At 40.9% G+C, this 24,585-nt stretch overlaps 1 protein-coding gene across 3 annotated transcripts in view; it reads right to left on the bottom strand.

Annotated features, from left to right (window-relative positions):
• LOC140467104 (decorin-like) overlaps positions 1–14,102 on the bottom strand; it is a 62,949-nt gene extending 48,847 nt beyond the window's left edge. For 2 of the 3 annotated variants that reach the window (XM_072563172.1, XM_072563169.1), the window contains exon 1: positions 13,938–14,102. The gene's annotated coding sequence lies outside the window, so the exon portion shown is untranslated. Of the gene's footprint in view, positions 1–11,279; positions 11,536–13,937 lie in introns of all 3 variants that reach the window. The other variant, XM_072563171.1, reaches the window with a different exon arrangement.
• Positions 14,103–24,585: the final 10,483 nt, after the last annotated feature.

A 24,585-nucleotide genomic window follows, 5' to 3' on the forward strand; every position in this document is an offset into this window, starting at 1 on the left:
GACCCAAGTTTTGTGTTTGGACTTGCCTGCTTCATAATTGTCCATTAAATTATCAGGCCTGATGTCTAGTGTTGTATGAGCTAAGAATTTCTCCAAGTATATACTGGGAATATTGGAACTCTCTTCAGTTACTTTTGCCATACACCTGCCTGGCAATGTTTAAGGTTGGACCAGACTTACTGCTGAATTTCTAATTCAGGATTGCTGCTGTCATGCCCATATGTAGAAATCCAACATGGTGACATCAAGGGGGATGCAGTAGCCTAATGGTATTTATCATTGAATCCAGATAATATTGTTAGGACCCAGGTTTGAATCCTGATGCCGCAGGTGGTGGAAGTTGAATTCAATAAAAATCTGGAATTAAGAGTCTAATGGTGACCATGAGTCCAATGTTATTGTCAAGAAAACCCATCTGGTTCACCAATGCTCTTCAGGGAAGGAAATTGCCATCCTTACCCAGTCTGGCCATTACATTACTCAAGTCCCACATTACTCAAGACTCTCAACTGTTTTCTGGGTAATTAGGGATAGGAAATAAATGCTGCCCTTGTCCCTGAATGAATGAGAGAAATAAATCAAACATTGAAAATTCGGTTTTTAATACGGGAGCTGGATTGGAAGTGCTTGCTACTTTAAAAAATAATAACTGTTAATTGAATTTGTTAACAAGCCAGTTGGTCTGTATACTAAGTTGTCTGTGTCATAATGCCTTGGTGTAGACAGGCAGACAAGAATGAGAGCTTTCTTTTCTCATCATCTAAAGTGAAAAAGCACTCAGGAAGGGATTGCATCCTTCAGTACTCTGTGTGTATCTGTGGCACCCTCACAAGATGATAACTCAGTTTACACCTCCCTGTCTGGTCTCCAAACCTTGTGCTATCATCTTCAATACCACACAGGCTTCTACACCAGGGTGCTTGGTCCCTATTTGCATAAAGAACAACAGGACTATGGAGTCCAGGTACCATCTTTCTGTTTCACCTCAGTTTCACCTTCAATTGTCGTCAGGTAAGACTATCAGGTTTTCGCCTACAATGTCAGTACTCAGCTATCTTGCTGTATTGAACTGAACTTAGCAACCTGGCCTGGTTCCCTGCTGGCCTGATTAGTAATACCTGCATTTCATGAAAAAAATATGTTTGAGTCTATGTGCATATGTATATTAATACATGTGGGTATATAATTCTGGCTTCTAAGCTCCTATTGCTAATCTAAGCCACTCATATGTCTATCTTTTCATCTAGCTGATTCTAAACATCTTCCACCATATGTGCCTAAGTTTAAGATGAGAGGAGAAAGATATAAAAGGGACTGAAGGGGCAACTTTTTCACGCAGAGGGTGTTGCATGTATGGAATGAGTTGCCAGAGGAAGTGATGGAGGCTGGTACAATTATAACATTTAAAAGGTGTCTGGATGGTATATGAATAGGAAGGGTTTAGAGGAATATGGACCAAATGTTGACTAATGGGACTAGATTAATGTGAGATATCTGATCAGCATGAACAAAGTTGACGGAAGAGTGTGTTTCTGTGCTGTGCAACTCTATGATTCGATATCCACATTTCAGAAGCTGAATATTCTGCAAACACCCTCTGTCCTTGGGGTCTGATTCTCACATCCATAGAGGGAAACACTCCAGATTAGTGAAACTAATGTTTCTGGACTTTCAAATAGTAACTCACTTCCAATCAATGAGAGATCACTTCTCTTGCCATAACTTGGCGTAGAAGCAAATAAATGAATGCAATGAACAACTCCATGTACCTTGCCATGATAGTAACCATCAAGTTTTCATTCAAGAATCTTAGCCACATTAGATGTTCAACTTTGAATCAATATTAATGTCAAATATATGCAAAAGAATGCCTAAGATAATAAGGACAATGAAGATGATGTTCAAGTTTCTATCAGAGGTAATAGAAGAGCTGTCACAAATTGCATTCAGGTAAAGTTAGTTGGAAGATTGTGACTAAGTAGACTGTAGAACTCCTGTAATATAATGGGTTGAGGGGAAAAGGCATGGGCCCTCATACAGTAAAGACATTATTTTAGATCAAGGAAAGGATTAAAAGTTGCTCACAATTCAAATTATAAAGCATGTCTGGCAAATTATATATGATCTTTCTAAATTCCTCTGTGAAAGAACAATCTAAACACTGACATTTAGTTACTCCAAATAAACAATGTTTCTGTTTTTGTGAGAAACATGAATAGTGTGGAGAATCTAAACCTCAAACTAACATTTGTGATCTTTAAATTATTATACAAGAGGAACACTAAATGGAAACCATACATTTCTGTGTGTTTAATTGCAGATTTTCTTTTACGTTGGTCAATATTTTAACACAACTGACACTGTGACTACTTACAAAGACAACCATAATTTCCAAGCCACATAATAGCAGAGTGCTCAGATTTTATGTTACATTAACAAACTGAAGGAACTCAGAAACATTGGGCCATCCAAAACGACTAGAAAAATAAATAATTCATTTTTTAAAAAACGCATACGTTCTTCTACATTTATCCTACTGATCCATATTTTTCCAAGTTTTCTATTCAACTGTATTTGGGTATGAGGCAGTGAAAATGTTTGAACTAAACTCCAAAACATCCACAATATCATGAGGAAGAAATAATCAGAAAACTGAGCGAATGAAGACAACAAAGTACAGGCAAGAGCTATAGAAAAGTAATGACACTCAGTTTTCTTTATGTTATCCACACAATAGATAGTTGGGTTCTGTTGAGTTGGATATCTTGAAGTTTACTTACAATATTGATTACTTAAATGGTTACCATATCACAGGCTTACACACATACTCTGGGGTCTATGCTTACTGATACTATATTACTGGCACGGTGGCACAGTGGTTAGCATTGTTGCCTCACCGTACCAGAGACCCGGGTTCAATTCCTGCCTCAGGTGACTGACGGTGTGGAGTTTGCACATTCTCCCCGTGTCTGCGTGGGTTTGCTCCGGTTTCCTCCCACAGTCCAAATAAATGTGCGGGTTAGGTGAATTTGCTGCCCTAAATTGCCTGTAGTGTTAAGTGAAGGGGCAAATGTAGGAGAATGGGTCTGGGTGGGTGGTGGGTCGGTGTGGACTTGTTGGGCCAAAGGGCCTGTTTCCACACTGTAAGTAATCTAACCCGTTGTACATTACACATTTAACATACTGACGACAGTGACTTCATGGCATAGAGAGAGATTCTTTTTGTTGTAACTGGTCATTTCTCACAAAATAAATTCAATAATCCATAAGGGAACCAGAAGTGGAGGATAGGAAAACAAATCTTATGAACTATGTCTTTTTTTTTTCCTTGGGATAAGTTAAAGTTTGAACTTGGGGCATTTGTACTGCTTCCGGCTGGATGCTGGTGTATACAAGATGCTAAAGTATATCATGTAGCACGCACTGCTTTTAAGACAGCCTTTGAACAATAGGTTCTTTACTATTCCCTGGCAATGCATGTTCACTTGTCCAACTGGGAAGGAGGTTGAAGATAACAGCAGAGAGCTGCTCCCCTTACCGAGGTACTGATACTCAAACAGATGAAAAAGATGTGCTCTTCCACTGTAAACGCTGCAGTGGTCTTGCCTCATCTCAACCTTTGACCTGTGGCTAAGCAAGTTGCTGAGGAAACGGCATCTCCTGCAGCTGCTGGCATTAGTGCGGACTTCTCTTTTAGTTTTTCGTCAGAGGTGGAAGGTGAAGCTGTGTTAACTGTCACTCCTGCTATGTCCAAGGTGGTGAACCACAATCAGAAGTGTGTGAAGGCAGCATTCACCAGTCAGCTAGTTAGAGCACTCTATCAGGGAAGGTGTGCTATGTGTAGCAGCCTCTTACCTGGCAATGGATGGAGCTAGCTCTTCAGTATCACTAATCAAAGGCTTCTTAGTCTTTCAATCTCACCAAAGGATTGCTCCCACTATAAGTCCATATTGGTAGACAGTGATTGGGAATCCTTTATGTTTAAATACAGAATGTCAGCTCAAAACAGAAGTTAAGTACCTTATAGGATACTTGAATACTTTATTGCACTGCTGAAGGTAAAAGCAATGACTGCAGATGCTGGAAACCAGATTCTGGATTAGAGTGGTGCTGGAAAAGCACAGCAGTTCAGGCAGCATCCGAGGAGCAAGAAAAACCCTTCATCAGGAATACAGGCAGAGCCTGAAGGGTGGAGAGATAAATGAGAGGAGGGTGGGGGTGGGGAGAAAGTAGCATAGAATACAATAGATGAGTGGGGGTGGGGATGGAGGTGATAGGTCAGGGAGGAGGGTGGGGGAAGGTAGCAAAGAGTACAATGGGTGGATGGGGGTGGGATGAAGGTGATAGGTCAGAGAGGAGGGTGGAGTGGATAGGTGGAAAAGAAGATAGGCAGGTAGGACAGGTCATGGGGACAGTGCTGACCGTCCCCATGACCTGTCCTACCGGCCTATTTTCTTTTCCACCTATTCACTCCACCCTCCTCTCTGACCTATCACCTTGCACAGCTGAAGGACAATTCCTCTCTTGTCTCCAATCCTGCCTTGCTGAAACCTGGAAACATGTGGGATGAGGTTGGGATCATACCCTGGTGTAGGAGGCATAACTCTCCAATTGTAGCCAAACCCACCCCTCTATTCAAATTCTCCCTTTATTTCTCATTCTCCCAGTTTACCCTCCACTTCAGTTATTCCTGTTTCTTTCTCAGTCTCTAAATCTCTTTCAATATATACAGTCAGTTCCAAGTTTCCAAGTGCACAATTGCCCTCAAGAGTTCATTATTAGTTCTGACTTCCAACAAGTTTGTAAGCAGACAATCTGCAAACTAGAGATGCTGAGGATACTTGCCCAATGAGGGTCAGCAATGTAAAATCCTTACTCAGCAAATTCTGGCCAATTAATTATTACTTTGCAGAAGTTAAATATTCAGTAATTCCTTAGTGCAAAAGTAATTGACACAAATCAATGGAGTTTATGGTTCTATAATCACTTACGATTGTTACATTTTCATATTGCTCATGAATTTTAGTCTTCACTTGATACAGGTATCAAATTACTGAGTTGTCTCAACTTGTGAGGAAGAGAAGGCAGTTCATTGGATTGACAGGATTTTATGTCTCAGTAGGACAGCCATACGAGAGTGACTATGACCCAGACATTCTGATGGCCAGGCAGTTGTTGAACCTGTGTAGACTAGCGTTGTGTGTTGGCACAATGCAGGATTCATGATGCAATAGAAAATTGAAGTATCTGATGGGCAATTCCCCTGCACCTGGAACCCACAAAAGTATCAGGATTTGGAGGGTTTCACTTCAACTAAGCTAATAGTTATCAGGAAATTTAGAGGATCGAAATCTGGGTAATGATTGAAATGACCATTTGATTCAGCACTAATCATACACCTCCTCCCCAGCTTCACTTCCCCAGACCCTTCCCACTTGGTTCTTGGATCTCAAACAACCACCTCCTGATTAGACAGCACCCTGACCTAAACCAAATCTACAGTCACCCATGACCCATCAATGCTGGCACCAATATCCCCTGCTGTCTCACCAACCTGAGTCCTACTCACTACCCAGACCTGACACTTCCTGTTGTGGTGGGCTGACATCCCTCTGTTTGAGCATCACCAAAGCCCCCAGATCCAACACTCAAAGATACCAGCCTGGCTCTCCCAGAGCTAAGATCTTTCTTGCCCCTCCCCTCTTCATGCCTCCTCCACCTGAACACTCACCCCTCTGGTGAACTGACCACCCCAAGATCCAACATCCCACACTCAGCTGGACCAAATAGCTTCAGCCACCATTCTAAGCCTGCTGGGCTTGATACTACCTTCTCCAGCAGGCTGGCTCCTTCTTCTCATCCCTGGACCCAACACCAACCCTCCATCCTGACCTACTCTAAGCACATCATTGCTAACATGGCTTTCTAGGAAACTACCCACCTGGCACACTACTTCATTAGCTACCCAGCAGGCACCCTTGTCCTCCACTTATGTTTCACAGTTATGTTTCCTACATCCCTGTCAACATGCCTTTGGGACTTTTTAACTCCTGAAGAATAGCAAGAGGTTTCATGAAAAAGGGGTGTGTCTCGACCAATGAGTTTTCTCCTGTACTGAGTGAATTTTGCCCTGAGTGAAAGTTTCCAAAGGATGTGTTTGGGAAAAGCCAAACTTAGAACCTTGGGCAGAAATCTGTACAAGTTGTATGAACTTTCAGAAAGCTTTTGATAAAGTCCTACATAGGAGGTTAGTGAGCAAAATTAGGGTGCCTGGTATTAGGGTCAAAGTACTAACTTGGATTGAAAGTTGGTTGGCTGATAGGAAACAAAGAGTAGTGATAAACGGCTCCATTTCGGAATGGCAGGCAGTGATCAGTGGGGTACCGCAGGGATCAGTGTTGGGACCACAACTTTTTACAACATATATTAATGATATAGAAGATGATATTAGAAGTAACATTAGCAAATTTGCTGATGATTCTAAGCTGGGTGGCAGGGTGAAATGTGAGGAGGATGTTAGGAGATTACAGGGTGACCTGGGCAGGTTAGGTGAGTGGTCAGATGCATGGCAGATGCAGCTTAATGTGGATAAATGTATGGTTATCCACTTTGGTGGCAAGAACAGGAAGGCATATTACTACCTAAATGGAATCAATTTAGGTAAAGGGGCAGTACAAAGAGATCTGGGTGTTCTTGTACACCAGTCAATGAAGGTAAGCATACAGGTACAGCAGGTAGTGAAGAAGGCTAATAGCATGCTGGCCTTCATAACAAGAGGGATTGAGTATAGAAGCAAAGAGGTTCTTCTGCAGCTGTACAGGGCCCTGGTGAGACCACACCTGGAGTATTGTGTGCAGTTCTAGTCTCCAAATTTGAGGAAAGATATTCTGGCTGTTGAGGGAGTGCAGTGTAGGTTCACGAGGTCAATTCCTGGAATGGCGGGACTACCTTACACTGAAAGACTGGAGCGACTGGGCTTGTATACCCTTGAGTTTAGAAGACTGAGAGGGGATCTGATTGAGACATATAAGATTATTAAAGGATTGGATACTCTGGAGGCAGGAAACATGTTTCCGCTGATGGGTGAGTGCCGAACCAGAGGACACAGCTTAAAAATACGGGGAAGACCATTTAGGACAGAGCTGAGGAGAAACTTCTTCACCCAGAGAGTGGTGGCTGTGTGGAATGCTCTGCCCCAGAGGGCAGTGGAGGTGCAGTCTCTGAATTCATTTAAGAAAGAGTTGGATAGAGCTCTCAAGGATAGTGGAATGAAGGGTTATGGAGATAAGGCAGGAACAGGATACTGATTAAGGATGATCAGCCATGATCATATTGAACGGTGGTGCAGGCTCAAAGGGCAGAATGGCCTAATCCTGCACCTATTGTCTATTGTCTATTGTCTATTGAATGTAATGTTTAAAACTACCTTTGTTGTCTTTAAGAATTCTGACTGTGAATGGGATATTGGCACCAATATGTTTATTCTACAATGAATCTTCACATTGATATGCTGCTGCATCTGATAAGATGGGCCATGAGAGTATATTAATGAACTTATTTTGATTTGATTGTTTATTTTGTGATCATCTTAAATGTTTGTTCAGGAACAACATCAAAACTTTGCAAGAACTGAAAGAAAAGTCTCGGAAGCAAAAGCAAACTCTTACAGGATAAATCGAATGTAGTGAAATATATCGTTTCATTGAACATGAATTTCTTCCAAAATCTCAGCAGATTCTTAAGGACTCTTTAGGGTTGGAATTACATCTGCTTTGAGATTAAGTTCAATTCATATGATTATAATTTTGCAGTTTTACTTTGTCATTTAGTAATGTAGAATAACATGAAGCTGAGAGAACAATGTAAGCTTTTCCCTCAATTCTGGGAGCTTTCACTGTTGAGATCTCTCTGCAGTTTTCCAAATCAAGATTCACTGAATATTGACCTACAGCATCAATAATTCAGATGAATGCAATGAATTGAATTGAATTTAATTTAATTTAATTCATTGTCACATGTACCAAGGCACAGTGAAAAGCTTTGTCTTGCGAGCAATACAGGCAGATCTCATAGTTAAGTAGCATAGTTTGCAAATAATAGGTAAACAGCAGCAAAAACAAAAACACAGGTACAGGCGAATGTTAAGAGTTTGTGAGTCCATTCAATATTCTAACAACATTAGGATAGAAACTGTTGCAAAACCAGCTGGTGCGTGTGTTCAGGCTTCTGTACCTTCTCCCCAGTGGTAGAGGTTGTAGGAAAACATTGCCATGGTGGGATAGATCTTTAAGAATGCTGGCGGCCTTTCCTTGACAGTGGGCCTGATTCTACAGATGGGAGGTTGGCCTTTGTGATTGTCTGGGCCAAGTTCACCACTCTTTGTAACCGTCTCCGATCTTGAATGGTACATTCGCCATACCAGGTAGTGATAAAAACAGACAGAATGCTCTCGATGGCACACCTATAAAAGTTGGCAAGGATATTCATTGCCAGGCCAAATTTCCTCAGCTGCCTGAGAAAGAAAGGATGTTATTGGGCCTTTGTAACCAGTGCATCCACATGAAGAGTCCAAGAAAGCTTGTTGTGGATGACCACTCCCAGGAGCTTGACACTCTCCACTTGTTCCACCACTGTGCTGTTAATGTGTAGGGGGCTGACTAACATCCTGCCGAAAGTCAATAATGAGTTCCTTGGTTTTGGTGGCATTGAGAGATACGTTGCTCTCAAGGCACCATTTTTCTAGATTTTCCACCTTCTGTCTGTAGTCTGTTTAGTTGCCATCTGACATTCGACCAACTATGGTGGTGTCATCAGACAACTTGTAAAAGGCATTAGTCTGGTATTTGGTGACGCAGTCATGGGTATACAGTGAGGATAGTAGGGGGCTGAGTACTCACCCCTGGGGGACTCCAGTGTTATGAGTGTTATTGAGGATGAAATATTGTCCCCAATCTTTACTGATTGTGGCCTGTGGGTCAGGAAACTGAGGATCCAGTTGCAGAGAGTTGGACTTAATCCAAGATCACTAAGTTTAGTAATCAGTCTCGAGGGGATAACAGGGAAAGGCTGAACTGTAGTCAATGAGTAGGATTCTTTTGTAGCTGTTTTTGGTGTCAAGATGTTCTAGGGAGAAGTAAAGGGCAAGTGATATGGCAACTGACGTGGATCTTCAAGACCAGCCAATTTCTGTTGCTACTGTTTTGATTATTGTTGTAGTTTTAACTTAGTTAAATTGATATGTTCACTGTTTTTGGATATCTTTCAAATTCGCTGGATAAATTCAAGGAAGAGACATGTTAAACCCTTAGCTGTAATGTTGGCAGACCATGAGGCACCACTAATTAAGTTCTCTTTCTCCATTGCAATGAAATGAAAACATTTAGAGAGCAAGATGCTCAAGGGAGCATCCCTTGAGCAACCTAATTAAATATTGACCTAATTTGTGGTCAACAGTGGCTGGAAGCTTGAGGCACAATTCTATGATTATATGTTATATATGTAGGCAATATCCAAAACTGCATAACCCATAGATTATTTGCAATACTCAGAAGTCTTTATATTTTTGAGTTATTGTTGTCTTTACAGACATTTTGCAGTTCAAGTGTTTGCCTCTAAGAAAGTCAGCAGTTAAAAGAAAATCAAGGTTCATTTTCAAAGGAGAGCCATGGCTCTTTTATTTAGAATTGCTTTTAGAAACTGCAAGACAAACTGGAAACCTCACTTTGTGCTAAAAGTACAAGTGGAAAGATATACCGGTTAAAGTAAAGCGTTGTCTAATTGATGCCTTTGCACACGGTTAAAGTAATGCATGTCAAAGGACAGCGACAACAATTATCTCAATAACAATGGGGAGCCCCTAAAAAGTGACTGGAAGCAACTCAGTGATGTCCAAGGTCCTTTCTACCATATCCAGTGGCCTCAGTTTCATTTTTCTTGATCTGTTCAAACATGTGCCTCATCTCGGGAACCTGTCTTGCAACTGTGGCAACAGTGCACTCTTTTAATACATGTTGCATCGTCATTGTAGGCCAGAACTGAATTACTGAAATAAGGATTTGGTCATGAGGACTCAAACGCCTGCTCCAAACATTCCCTGTAAGCCATGTGGCTGGGTGCAGCATTGGCTTCCAGTTCTGAAAGTTACTGATGAGCATGGATCTCAGAGTCCTGTGCAGCTGGAAAGAAACATCAAGGAGATGTTGTCCTGCTCCATCATCCAATAAGACTATGGCTGATTTTTAACCGAAATTCTACTTCCCCACCGTGTCCTCATGTGCTTTGTTTCACCTTGTGTTCAAAATTGTGAACTGAATTTTATTGTTGAACTTTTATCTAAATGAGTCTAAGAAAGGAAATGGTGCAGAGTGAGATGTTGATGCACCAGCTGAGTTAATCCACAGAATGGTTGAATCTAAAATTCTACTGCAACCTCATAGAGTTCTGATATTGCCTGACTATTTCTAGCATTTTCTGTTATTAAGTCACTTCACTGTTCCTTTCAAAGATCAATGTGCATCAATAAACTCGACTTGGAAAATAACTCACAGAAACAATTGTTCATTGTATTGTGTATTATTCTGTAACAGTAAGTGTTAAAACAGCAGCGTAGCAGCCTTTGTCAAACTGGTAACAAAAGTCTTCAGTTCTTTGGCAGAGTGTTTACTTTGTCCATCCACTTCCTGGTTGTGAATTATTCCATTCTATTCCTTCACTAAAAATAACATTTTTTCTTAGTCAAAATATTAAATAGTACTCAAGTGTATAGTCTAGACAGCAATGGTATGTGTTAGCCACAAAGCACTCACCCATGGTAAGAACTCATAGCCTGTCTCTTATCTAGGTTACGTTCTCATTGTGTAACATTCTAACCTGCTTCTGAAACTGAGTGCTCATCCACTAAAACACATCTGACTTTTAAATAAATAAGAGTCTGGCACATGTACCAGTGCGGTCAATATATCGGTGTTATGAAAATACCTTCATGGAACTCTCGAATTTATTAAAAGTTACATTATGTTATTTGAATATTTTAAAAGTGAAATGTTCCTCTAATTTAGGAGTCTCTCTCATCTTACATTCTACACATAATAAAAATATAAACAAAATAACAAAGGTAACAATAATTTTGAGTATACACTAACCTTTACCCTATTACGGTCACCTCTTGAATTGAAAATTATATTTGTTTGGAGGAGGTAATTTTAAAAATCTTTACCCACTTGTGAAAAGTTATGGAGGATGAGTTTCAATTAATGCTTCAACAGTTTGTCTGCTTTTACCTGGTTTTCTGAGGATTTTTGCACTCACAGCAGGATAGCCAATGCGAGAATTCAATTCCTAACTCAGTTGTATCTCAGCTGGACGAGGTTTCATTATTTCCCATTCTTCATACACTAAAATACAATCAGACAACTGTTTTGACCCCAATAGATTTTCGGTCTTCTGTGTGAGACATGAACTGAAGTTGAGGAGGTGAGTGAGTAGTCAGTTCACAGATCACAATCGCAGCTGCAGTCACGTGGGCTTTTGGAAGATCTGTAAAGCCAAAAGTGTGCATTCAATTCTGGTACCAACTGAGGTCACCATGATGGTCCTGCCTATTCAACCTCGCCCCTTTGCCTGAGGTGTGGTAACTCACAGGTTAAACTACCACCAGTCATTGTATTTAATGAGAGAGCAGCCCTATGGTCCTCTGGGACTATCTGACTTTACCTTTACCTTATGATTGACCAAGCTTGACTCGCAATCCCCTGTAGGACTACCAGATGTGAGCTCATTGTCCCTTGCTTCATTATAACCTTTTGATATGTGTTTCTCTCTAATTATTGCAATGAAGCATTTTCCCAAAACCAACACGTTTTCCCAAAACCAAAACCAGCACTATCTAAACACACACAGTTCAGAGGCATGTGGACTCTGGTTAACATCTATTTCGGTCACAGCTAATAGTTAGCACTGAAAGTTACCTGTAAGTTAGCAGAACTTCTTAAGAAGCTGAAGCTGACCAAAAATGTATAATTCTAGATGTAAACTTGACTCCCTGAACTCAGTCTTATCAATCTGCTACATATCTCCTTGTACCATCATGCTGCATTAGATTTGAAGCTGAATTCATAACTGAAAAATTCATTGGGCATTCAGTGGAGAACAGACCTCTGCCCTGCTGATTGGACATTATTTCAATTGCTTGGGACTTTGCCCTGCCTGGTGGATGCTCTATAATTACAAAGCTGAGGAGGGAAACCATTTCAATAGAGACTTCAGGCTAAGCCATATCAAATAACCTGCACTGAAAACACAGCTCACATTTGGACAGCCATGATAAAGCAAGCCACAAAAGACTTGACAATCCATAACATTCTAAAACAATCAATGACTAATCTAAATAAAACAACCCGCCACATTTTCTTTATCTCTCAAATTTGCTCATCTCCCAATGCGAGAAGCTGGAAATTACAAAACACTCCAGGAAGTGGATCAGCATCCTCAGCAAAAATGAATCAAATCCTTCCCTATGCATGCCCTAATTTTATATCATGTTTATGTTAAAAGCCATCCATTAACTTCTGAGAAATTACTTGCAGACAAACTGATTGACAAGTGGAATGTAAACATTATTTCTTCCCACCTTCAGTCACAGAGATAAACTTGGTTAGAAACTCTAGGTTTGTAATGAAGAAAAATCACTTGAACAAGTCTTATAGATCCAGGAGGCATCTGATTGCAATGTTCTCAGTGAGACACATTAATGGGCTGGACATGTTTTTGATCAAGCAAAGTTTTAGGTTTTAAAAATATATACGTTCTTGTATACACAAATAAAAGCAAATCAAAACAAGTAACGTAACTAGGGCCAAATACGATAAATATGCTCCTTGTACTTAACTACTAAGATTTCTTCTGTGTACTGTCTAGCAAACTCACAAATATGTTTATAAAAGGAACAGATTTATGAATTAAATGCATGAAGGAATTTTTTGACCCAAATCAGACTTCAGTATTTCTTATGACCTAACTGTGAGGCACCTTATTCTGCATCCACCATTATTAATTGCAAAGGAATTCCTTGTCTATGTTGCTTCTCCTTGACTATGAAGTCCAAAACATCACAGGTTTTCCAATGTGTGATGAAGAGCCCCAGTCTGCACCTTTTAATACAGTTGGATATCACATATGAAACAAAATATTCTAAATGCCCTCAAAAGTCAATGAATTAACGAACTCCATGCTCATAGAATCATGCAGGACTTATAGAGTCATAGGGATGTAGAGAATGGCAACAGACCCTTTGGTCCGACTTGTCCATCCTGACCAGATATTCGGCGTTAATCTAGTCCCATTTGCCAGCATTTGGCCCATGTTCCTTTAAACCCTTTGCATTCATGTACCTATCTAGGTGCTCTATAAATGTTGTAATTGTAAAATTGACCGATTGCACTGGCCCCAGCTCTTTTAAAGAGCTTTCCAGTTAGTCCCACATCCCTGCTTTATCCTCATGACCCTGCTAATATATAAGTATATATCCAATTCCCTTTTGTACCTTAGTATAGAACATATTCTCTATCAATCTCAGGAAATGTATTCCAAATTCCCACAGCTTGCAATATAAGGGCATTCACTCTTTCCCTCACTCTTGGCTTTGTTATGAATTATCTTCAACTTAAGTTCCCTACTTACTAATTCTCCTGCATGGTGAAAATGATTTCTTTCTGGTTAAAAAACTTTATCAATGAAGTGTAAAAATAAGTACAAGTACCTATTTTGCTCAACTTAGATAGGATCAAAATTGGGTTGCTCCTCATTGCTGAGAGAAATATTTAGTTTTTGAACATGAAGTACCAGTGCAGTTTTTAATGGACTGTTACAAACGAGGTGTTGAGTTGGGAACACAAATAAGGCAGCTTCACCGCTCATTAAATACAAAAGATGTTCCATACCTGATGATGCTCAAGTTTGATCTTCAGAATGTCAGATTAATTGAAGGCTGCAGATTTAATCCATTAAGTAGTGGCTGAGGGACCAAGGTTCTCCTTAGTTCAGTGAAGGTAACAAAAAAAACAAAGGGTTGCAGGGTCTTTATCTCACAACTTCAATTTGTGTGGAGCTGGCTCACTAAATAACAGTGGCTGGAATCATATGGAAGTGATAAATGCTGTATCAAGGCCAAGAGTAAATTTTATGGCCTAAGCTGGTACTTAAAATCTCCAGCCCCAGGGTGTGCTGAGGTGGAACCTTTCTGTTCTATTTTCTTATGCAACATTTGGTTATCTTTAAGGTGTCATTTGGCCAGTTATTGTTGGTTTCTTAGAAACATTTAAATTTTTGTGATGATTGTCATGACCTTTCTTAAATACTGATAAAAATTCAATGCCATACCAACATGCCTTATTAGAAGCACTGACTTTCAAATAGGTTTCAAAATCTTTCTGTGAAACATTTCTCTGAAATTTAATTATAAACAGTCATGTCGTTGAAAATAATGACTGATTTCCACAGTATGCTGTGATTGCCTGAACAAGGAAAGTCATTAAAAAAAAGGTTGTGAACATGCTAAAAATATTAGGAATTAAATTTTGATGGAAATGAGTGAGACAGAGTGGGAGAGTCATTTAACCAATTGAGTTGTGCTTGCTTCTAAGAGTGTGACATTAAACTTGTACTACAAAATGAATGTGTCTCATTGCACTGAGAACAACAACATGTACTTAGGTAGCAACCTTAACATAAACAAAAATGTCACTGAAGGTATGGTGACATAGCTCCAAGTTAGAATGTATTGCCAGCAGTAATGGTATGCAAGATACTTTGCAGTGGTCTAGCAGGGAAAGAGGTGAGGCAGGTACAAGGGAACTATATGGAGAACTCAGTCAGTTGCTGACATCTTCATAAACATGAAACAAACAGAGGGAATGTTGTGAAAACTCAATAGATCTGGCAGTATATGTAGTGACCGAAACGGAGTTACCATTTTGAGACTGGTATGATTCTTCTTCCAGCATAACGACTTTGAAACGTTAACTCTGTTTCTCTCTCCACAGATTGCTGTCAGACTTGCTAAGTTTCTCCAGCATTTTCTGTGTTTGCTTCAGATTTCCAGCATCTGCAGTATTTTTTTTCCTTCCTAACCGTGTCCTGTTTACAGATGAATGCAGCACATAACCACAGTGAATTTGAACTAGTTATACGTTACTTCTTGTATTATGAGAAGGTAGATCTGCATCTGTGAAGAAGAATGAGAAGACAAATTTGGAGTAGCAGTGAGTCACATTCTGATTTGTCTCGTTCACTACCACCAATCCTCCTTTCTCAATGCTGAGTTTTGGTCTGTCCATTTAGTGTTGAAGGATAGATTACCAATGAGTCTTAACAGAAAATATATGTGTCTTTTATAACAAGGTTAAAAATCACATAACACCAGGTTATAGTCCAACAGGTTTATTTTGAAGTACTAGCTTTTAGAGCACTGGTCCTTCGTCAGGTAACTAGTTAGGGTCACTCTTAAAGCTAGTGCTTCCAAATAAATCTATTGGACTATGACCTGGTACTGTGTGATTTTTAACTTTGTCCACCCCAGTCTCCACATCATTATATAGCAAGATAACTATTCTTCACCCCAAGATCTAAACTTCCAAATAAATCTAATGGGCAGATTTTATCAAGGTGTGAAGAAAACAGAGCCCCATTGAAAAGGCAGAATTTAATGCCCTTCCTCTGAGGTGAGGAGTCATTCAATCAGCAAGACCAGTGTCAGCTTAGAGTGGAAAGCTTGTAGACAGACAGACTTCCTGGTCCCACCGCAAATTAAAGCCCTTACACTGGCAATTATTGCCCACATGAATTCTCTTAATGTTAAAGTCACATAGAGCGCATAAGAGATAACACAACAGAAGTCTCTGGAGTTTTCCTCCACACTGTAACCCATATGAAGACTGAACTTTGGTCCAAACATTAAAATTATTTTTAATTTCAATACTGTAGCAGTATTGTAGCTAAAAAGTTAAATTCTGCAATAACCTTGCCCAATCTAGTAATAGAATTTGAAAACTCAAGTGAAATTTAGTTAACATTGATACCAGTAAGTATGTCCCTGATTGTTGAATTGATTGAATAGATAATTCCAATTCAACTATATTGATTACTTTGCTCCATGAAAGCAATAGTTTTGATTTCTGTTCTATGCAAAGGGACTGTAGGATAAATGCCATTGACCAACGAAGAAAAGTAATGCGGAGCAAAATATTATAGGGGTCTGAGCACTGTGAGTAAGATGTGTGGCAGAAATGGACAAGAAGTTGAATGAGCACCATCTCGATGTTAGGAGCATCACGCTCTATCTTTCCTGCTTCTCACAAGCAATGTGGTAAGTTTCATGTTTGTTGTCAAGTACGGGAGATTATTGCCTGTTAGTCAGCCCTTGCTGATGGACCAACATGCCCCAATAATTTTCTATCTTACCAATCTTGCCAAACAAGCTGTTTGTTGGGAAAACTCACCATGGAAACCAGAATGTATACCAAGTTGATGTAGCTTGCTTCTTTCGCTGGACCATCTCCATCTTGCCGCTAAGCGAACTGCTCTCCAGGGCTAGCTGTTTCTGCTGAAAAATTCAATCACCCAGCTGGCAAACATGGACCAGACTGGCAGCATCTGGTGGTACCACCTTCCTCTGGACCAACAGCAATAAGAAGCTTCTCCTCTGGACCATCCTGTCCACCAGCACCTCCAGTTATCAGTGGGAGAATCATGGTGCTATCCTTCCCTTCTCTGCAATGTTCCGACTGTGCCCATCAATCCACAGGGCAGCTTTGAGATACCAGTGCTCCTCCAGGTGCACTGTGGCCTTTTGAAGGTGGGGCAGATACAAGGGATGTTCATCTTTAGGCAAATATCTGCTGAATGAAAGTTGCTTAGTGAGCGGCTCATGAGAAGATGAGGTAGAAATCAAACATGAGGGACACTATTGTGACAGGTACTTCATGAGGCGTGTTGTATAACATACCATGATTAAACTCACTAGGTCATGTGGTGAAAAACCCTCCAAAAGCCTAATGCAACTTGGACTTAGCTGAAAAACAGGAAGATTCAGCACAGAGACTTTTAAGCAGGTAAAAAGGGCAAGACTGCATATTTCTTGAGCTCTGTTATATTGAGTTACTAATCGGCTCATGTTTCAGCTCTAAGCTATTCTGAAAAAAACAATTTCCATTCGTAATCGTTCCCATTGAGCTTGCATCTTTCATGGTCTGAATTCTGGGAAAATATCCATTAGACAAAAAGGGCGGCAGGGTTGTTCCGTGGTTATCACTGTTCCCCCTACAGTGCCAGGGTCCTGGGTTCAATTCCTCCCTCGGGTGACTGTCTGAGTGGAGTTTGCACATTCTCCCAGTGTCTGTGTGGGTTTCCTCCCACAATCCAAAGATGTGCAGGTCAGGTGAATTGGTCATGCTAAATTGCCCAGAGTGTTAGGTGTATTAGGATGAGGGAATAGGTCTGGGTGCGTTACTCTTCGGAGGGTTGGTGTGGACTTGTTGTGCCAAGTGGCCTGTGTCCATACTGTAGGGAATCTAATCCAAAAATAGTTCAGCAGGGCTGATCTCATTTTAGACAAAGCAACAGAGTTAAGACACGGAAGAGTCTTAACTCTGTGTGGATGTTACAATGCAGGGACCCAACCCCATTTGATTGGCATGACCTGCAATTAGACGTCAGGCCATGAATTAGTTTGAGGTAAGATTTGTGGTCTGATGCAATAGAATGTTCTGCTTCAGAGAGCTACTGACCAGCCTTCTCACTCCCCGCAGTATCACGAGCAATGGGAAACAAGATGCAATGGAAACTGGCAAGGAGGATCATTTGAGATAAGGCAGTCGGGGAGGAGAAATGCAGGAAAGGGAGATTACCTTAGGGGGAATGCAGAGAACTCTGATTGGCACAGGGATGCCAACAGGAGGCACCACAATCAGCAGGCAAAAGATTGTTTGTCTATTCCATTCTTACAGTTGTTAGGGGTGAAGTTGAGAAAGCTTGTAGATGACGTTTTTGTGACCAGGCAAACATTTTGTGAATATGATGTTAATTCCTGGTAATCCCTTTCGCCTAACTTCATGGTGCTGCAATGTATTCATTTATTTGCTGTCATAACTTATTTATAAAAAAAATTGCAAAATGCAGTTGTAGTTTTAATCTGTATCAGTCTCTTCTCGAATCATACATTTAGTCTCTTGGATTAACAGAAGTGGAAATATCAACACAAATAAATTAAAGTTCTTTTGTGTGAATTATCTAAAAACTGTTGCTGATTTCTTCCTTCCCTTCATGGGTCATATTCCAACTCAATGTGGTACACAATCTAGGATCCTGAATAAAAAAAATAATAAAACTTATTGGCTATTTTATGATACAGACAATTTTTAGCGTTCAGCTCAATGTTATAAAAGGGAATCACACAAAGCAATAGTTATTTTGGAGTCAATTGACATCCTTTTGGTGGTCTCCCAACATTCTTCCCTCAGTTAGAAGATATCCTTCTACTCTCAGTAAGATGAGAGAGATGGCACTCCCACCTTAGAGTAAGAAGGTAAAGTCAGTTGGCTTGGCTCCAGTTCTCTTGGCTCAACCATCAATTGTTTTCCTTGAATGCAGAACAGCATTGTCCACAGTCCCAGGCAAAGTGAGGTTTACTTTCTGTCAGTGTCCTCAGCCGGTTACTGTTTTCAGGTTGACCTCATGACATAACAGAACGGAAGCATAGTTGTAAGCAGGGGCAAAATACAAGATCATGTGCCAGGAAAGAAATAAATTTGGATGGAGCTTAAGGAAAACACCCAGGTGAATGATGAGAGACTCAGTAGTGGGGATTATTGGTCATTATCAATCTCATTACTACCTGGTCTCACCTCATTAAGATGGAAACTCTCATTCTTGCGCCTTGTGGATAGAAGCCAAATGCTGAGAATTTCTGATATAAAAGTCTGAATGGTATCTGACAACTCTAGTTCATTAGTTGATCATGTGGATCTCCATCCTGGATGTCTGGCACCAACATTTAGGACATGATCCATGCTTCATGGTAATTTCAGCCGGCATAGGAATGGAACCCATGTTGTTGGCATCACTCTACATTGCAAACCAGCCATCCAACCAACTAAGTTAACTGACCCCCATTGTTGGACAGGTTCAAGACTGACACAGATATTTCACCTTAAAAATGTGTTGCTGGAAAAGCGCAGCAGGTCAGGCAGCATCAAAAGGGCAGGAGAATCGACGTTTCGGGCATAAGCCCTTCTTCAGGAATGAGGAATTCCTGAAGAAGGGCTTATGCTCGAAACGTCGATTCTCCTGCTCCTTTGATGCTGCCTGACCTGCTGCACTTTTCCAGCAACACATTTTTAAGCTCTGATCTCCAGCATCTGCAGTCCTCACTTTTTCCACAGATATTTTACCAACAAGGAAATGAAGGGTTATAAGGTAGAGGCATCACTCCCTTAGCCATAGGTTAAAGGCAAACAGTACTTCTGTCCTGTCTTGCTGTTCAGTGCAGACACAAAGCTCTAGCAGTCTGTCCTGGTTGCCAGCAGACATTTGTCAAGGGAGTGTGCAACTTGCTATATGGCAATACCCAACCTCAGTCTCTCACCTACAGCATGGACCAGCAGCCCAAGTGGCAAACACACCTCAAGTGCATCAACTAATTGCCCATGTCACAAAGTCAAAGGGAGTAGGACTCAGTCAAGTCCAGGGGGACTGCCATCTGCCAGGGAGTTCCAATGTAGTCAGTCAGATCTCAGTCTAGGGACACATACTGTCATTCAGCTTCTTGGGTAGTCACGGTCAGGTTTGACTCCTCTGGGGATGGTGAGGAGTCGAAAAGTGTGGTGCTGAAAAAGCACAGCAGGTCAGGCAGCATCTGAGGAACAGGAGAGTCAACAGTTCGGGCATAAGCCCTTCATCAGGAATGGTGGTGGGGAGCTGAATATCAGGCTTTGGCTTTTGACCCTACTGTGGGCCACTTTCTCCTGGAGTGAGACAACGAGAAGGATTGAGGGAGATGGAAATGGTTGGCACAACTGTTAGTGACAGTGTGGGGTGAAGGGTAAAAACAATGAGCTATCCTCTGTGAGTGAGTAGAAGGTACAAAGACCATGCAGGGTTCTGAGAGCATTGCATGGGTTAAACTGAGTTACATGTGGTATAGTATGACCCTGGACGGTTTATGGGTGCAGTATCAGAGTACAGTGAATGTGAGGTAACAGTGAAGGATGGTGGCACTGAACCTGGAGAAACAGGGAAAGGCATTGCCCTGCCTCTGGCATTGCTGCATGTTTATCTGGAGAGTTGCCCAGGTGGCAACCACAGACCTGCCTGGTAGGTTAGAGGTTATGGTTCCCTTGTTAGTCCTGGGGAAGGTGGCAGCTCTTCTCCATACCACCCCATTCATCAGGACCTCCAGGTGCCAGTCTGTAAAGTGAGGTACCAATTTCCTCTTGCTCACTATGCCTGAGGCAAGTGTCAAGGATGTGCAGGACAGCTCCAGGTGGCCAAGGTTGACAGAGTGCACAATGGAGATGCTGGTGGTGGGAATGCTGGGATATCCTGGCAGGGGCAGGCACTTCCTGCAATGTTGAGTGGGAGAATGGGCTAACTTGAATGAAAGAGGCACCATATTAGTATGGTTGGTTCTCGATAAGGCAAGTTTGGGACAAACGTATGAGAAAAATCACTAAGCCTCATAGATTGAAACTTTCTATGAAAATCAAGGAAAATGACAAAAAGCCAAAATGCAGGAACTTTCAACCTTTAACCATATTAACACATTTTGACTAGTCTTATCAAGATGAGTTTTCCGAGGCCCATTGAGGAAAATTTGAAGGTGGTGGAGCAGCAATGCATTGCAAAAACATATGAGAGAAATGAATTACAACAATTTGTAGATATGCTCCCATCTCTCTGGCTGCTTCAGCCTGTTGCTCAGTGACCAGTGGTGTTCTAGGACCTCTGCTCTTTGTGATTTTTATGAATGACTTGGGTAAGGAAATGGAAGAGTGGGTTAATAAGTTTGCCGATGACATGAAGGTTGGTGGAATAGTGAATACTGTGGAGGACTGTTGTAGGTTGCCATGGGACATTGACAGGATGCAGAACTGGGCAGATGGAGTTCACCCTGGAAAAGTGTAAAGTTATTCATTTTGGAAGGTTGAATTTGAATGCAGATTACTGGATTAAAGGCAGGATTCTTGGCAATATGGAAGAATAGAGGGATCTTGGGGTCCACGTCCATAGATCTCTTAAAGTTGCCAATAAGTTGATAGGATTGTTTTTCTTTAGCAGGGTGATTGAGTTTAACAGCCTCAAGGTTATGCTGCAGTTCAATAATGTTCTGGTTCGACCACACTTGGAATATTGTGTTCAGTTCTGGTCGCCTCATTATAGGAAGGATGTGGAAGCTTTAGAGAGGGTGCAAAGGGGATTTACCAGGATGCTGCCTGGACTGGAAGGCATGTCTTATGAAGAAAGGTTGAGGGAGCTAGGACTTTTCTCATTAGAGCGAAGAAGAATGAGAGGTGACTTGATAGAGGTGTACAAGATGATGAGAGGCATAGATGGAGTGGATAGCCAGAGACTTTTACCTAGGGCAGAAATGGCCACATGAGGGGGCATAACTTTAAGGTGATTGGAGGAAGGTTTAGGGGGGATGTCAGAGATGGGTTCTTTACACAGAGAGTGGTAGGTGCATGAAATGTACTGCCAGAAATGGTAATAGAGTCAGATACATTAGGGATATTTAAGTGACTCTTGGATAGGCACATGGATGACAGTAGCTCAGTTTGATCTTGTGTAGGATAAAATATAGGCACAACATCGAGGCCTCTACTGTGCTGTACTGTTCTATGTTCATCTGGGGGCCCCAGGCTGACTGTAATATCAGTAATCCATGCAGCAGTACATGGTGGGAATTGATTTTGCAAATGAGGCAACTATCGGATAAAAATGAAATGTTTGCAGAAGGGAATCTGCACAGTGTCCTCAAACCCAACAGCTCACAGATCTAGCAGTCTAAGTAATAGGACAATTAGGGGCAAATGGCACCTAGTAAAAACAACAAGTCTTCATAATCTATAGACAGAAGCTTATTATTACAGTGGGCACTGCTGTGAAGTACAGCACTCAGGATGGTTTTGTGCCTTCTGTCACCTTCAGCTTTCTCTCGCATTCATTCCCTTACTCCAGCACATTGTTCACTTCCTCAGGGCTCTCACAATAGCCACAGGTGAAGACAGACAGCCATCCTTTACATTACATTTTCAGCTTCACCCTCTCATTTTCTCAGACTGCCCATTATTTCTAATGTGTGGCAATTCTAAAGGTCGGGTGTTTAACTGGCCACCTCTGGAAGATTGCATCAGAAAGCAGGCCAAACTCAGCTCTGGTTAGAGAGTCAAGATCAGAGTCAAGGTCAAGCAACATCCGAGGAGCAGGAAAATCGACGTCTCGGGCAAAAGCACTTCGTCAGGAATCTGGTTATAGACCCAGGAATGCAAAGGTTCTCCCTCTAAAAATTAAAGCCCTAAAATTCAGCCCATTATATTTTCAGTCTGGTTACACACACGTTTCAGCAGTTCATGAGCAGCGAGGCATTTAGGTAGTTTCCAAAAACAGAGAAGCAAGAGGAAGTCCAAACATACCTTAATTTCTCAGGTTAGAATGTTCCTTTCTTTCATGGTGAAACAAATAAAGATGTTTAGCAACAAAGTTGGTTAGAAATAACCGAATGCATAACTAAGTATCCTGCGTTACAATTATCTACTTACAACAGAACACATTTGACAATATAAGATTTATTTTTGGTTTCATTTTATTCCTGGTTTTGGTTTAAGATTCGGAAATTTTCTTTAAGAATAATGCACCAACTTGTCAGATTAATAATTGGTTAGTTCTCTGGACTTTACTTTTTTTATAAAATACTCTATTCGTAAAACACCCTGCAATGGTAATGAGCTTTGCAGCTTCTCACAATTGTAACCATCCATATGGTAACTTGGTGGTTTGTTCCAATGTATAAATCAGACAATGTTGAAAATGTTTGACAAACTTCAAATATTGAAATTGTCAGTTATGGATGGAATGTGAAACCAAAACAAAAGGGCAGAGTCAAATTTGTAACAGAAATACTGTTCAACGTCTGATTAGTTTTATTTTTCAAAATGGCAAACAATGTTTTTCACTCAACCCTTCAAGTAATTCTTTCAAAGAATGAAATGAGAAATAAAGACTTACAGAATTTTAATGAAAATATTACTTGCACACTGCAGTAAAATAAAATGTGAGCCAAAAAAGAAGGAATTAGGGTAAATTTAGACTTAAGAGTTATAGTTTAAACACGTCATTTAACATAACATTGCAAGCATACAATGAATTTACTCAAAATCTTTCTGAACTGCTGTGGGTCTCCTTGGCTCCCTAGGTCTTTCTAGCTGAGTAATAAATACATAATTGCTCACAGAAGTAGCCCAAAGAAAATCAAAGAATATATTTTGAGGAAATGCTTTTGGTTAAAGCTTTTCTTATTCAAATACTGACGTTAGATCTAGAAAGATGAATCCTTAATTGTGCATTTCCTTTCCTGAAGGAATAATTTAATTTGGGCAGAGGCCAATTTTAACCCTTCCCAGTGACAATGGTCAATGGGACTTCATCAATCCTGCAGCAAACATGCAAATTTCCATCCGATCCTGCTATTCTGACCAGAATCTAACAAGGATCTTTTTATAAATAAGCTTTTTTTATTCACTCATGAGATGTGTGCACCGCTGGCTTAACAGCATTTATTATCCACCCCTGGTTGTGCCTGAGAAGCTGGTGGTGAGCTGGCTTCTTAAACCACTACCAGTCCATTTGATGTAGGTAGATCCACAATGCCCTTGAGGAGGGATTTTCAAGATTTTGACCCAGCTACAGTAAAGGAAATGTGATATATTTCCAAGTCAGGATGGTGAGTGGCTTGTTGGGGAAGGAGCAGGTAGTGGTTTTCCCGTATATCTGCTGCCCTTGTTCTTGTGGCTGAGGTTGTGTGTTTGGAAGATGCTGTTTAAGGACCTTTAGTGAATTTCTCCAGTGCATCTTGTAGTTGATATACATAGCTGCTTCTGAGCTCTGGTGGAGGGAGTGGATGCTTGTGGATGTGGGGCTAATCAAGAAGGCTACTTTGTCCTGGATGGTGTCAAGCTTTTAGAGTAGTGTTGGATTTGTATCCATCCAGGCTCGTGGAGAGTGTTCCATCATGACTTACACCTTGTAGATAGCAGATGGGGTCTGGGGAGTCAGGAGAAAATTTACTTGCTGCAGCAGTCCTAGCCTCTGACTGGTCTTTTAGGTCAAGGGTTGTCACTCTCACCTCACTCTGGAATTCAGCTCCCCTTTGTCCATGTTTGAACAAAGGCTGTAATGATGTCAAGAGCTGGTAGAACCTAAATGGGGCATCATTGAGCAGGTTATTGCTTAGCAGATTCTGCTTTATTGCGGTTGATGACAACCATCTTTTTACTGATAATCGAGAGTTGACTGATGGGTGGGCAGTTGACTGGGTTG

This window comes from Chiloscyllium punctatum, chromosome 45 (genome assembly GCF_047496795.1).
Source record: "Chiloscyllium punctatum isolate Juve2018m chromosome 45, sChiPun1.3, whole genome shotgun sequence".
NCBI classification, from domain to species: Eukaryota; Metazoa; Chordata; class Chondrichthyes; order Orectolobiformes; family Hemiscylliidae; genus Chiloscyllium; species Chiloscyllium punctatum.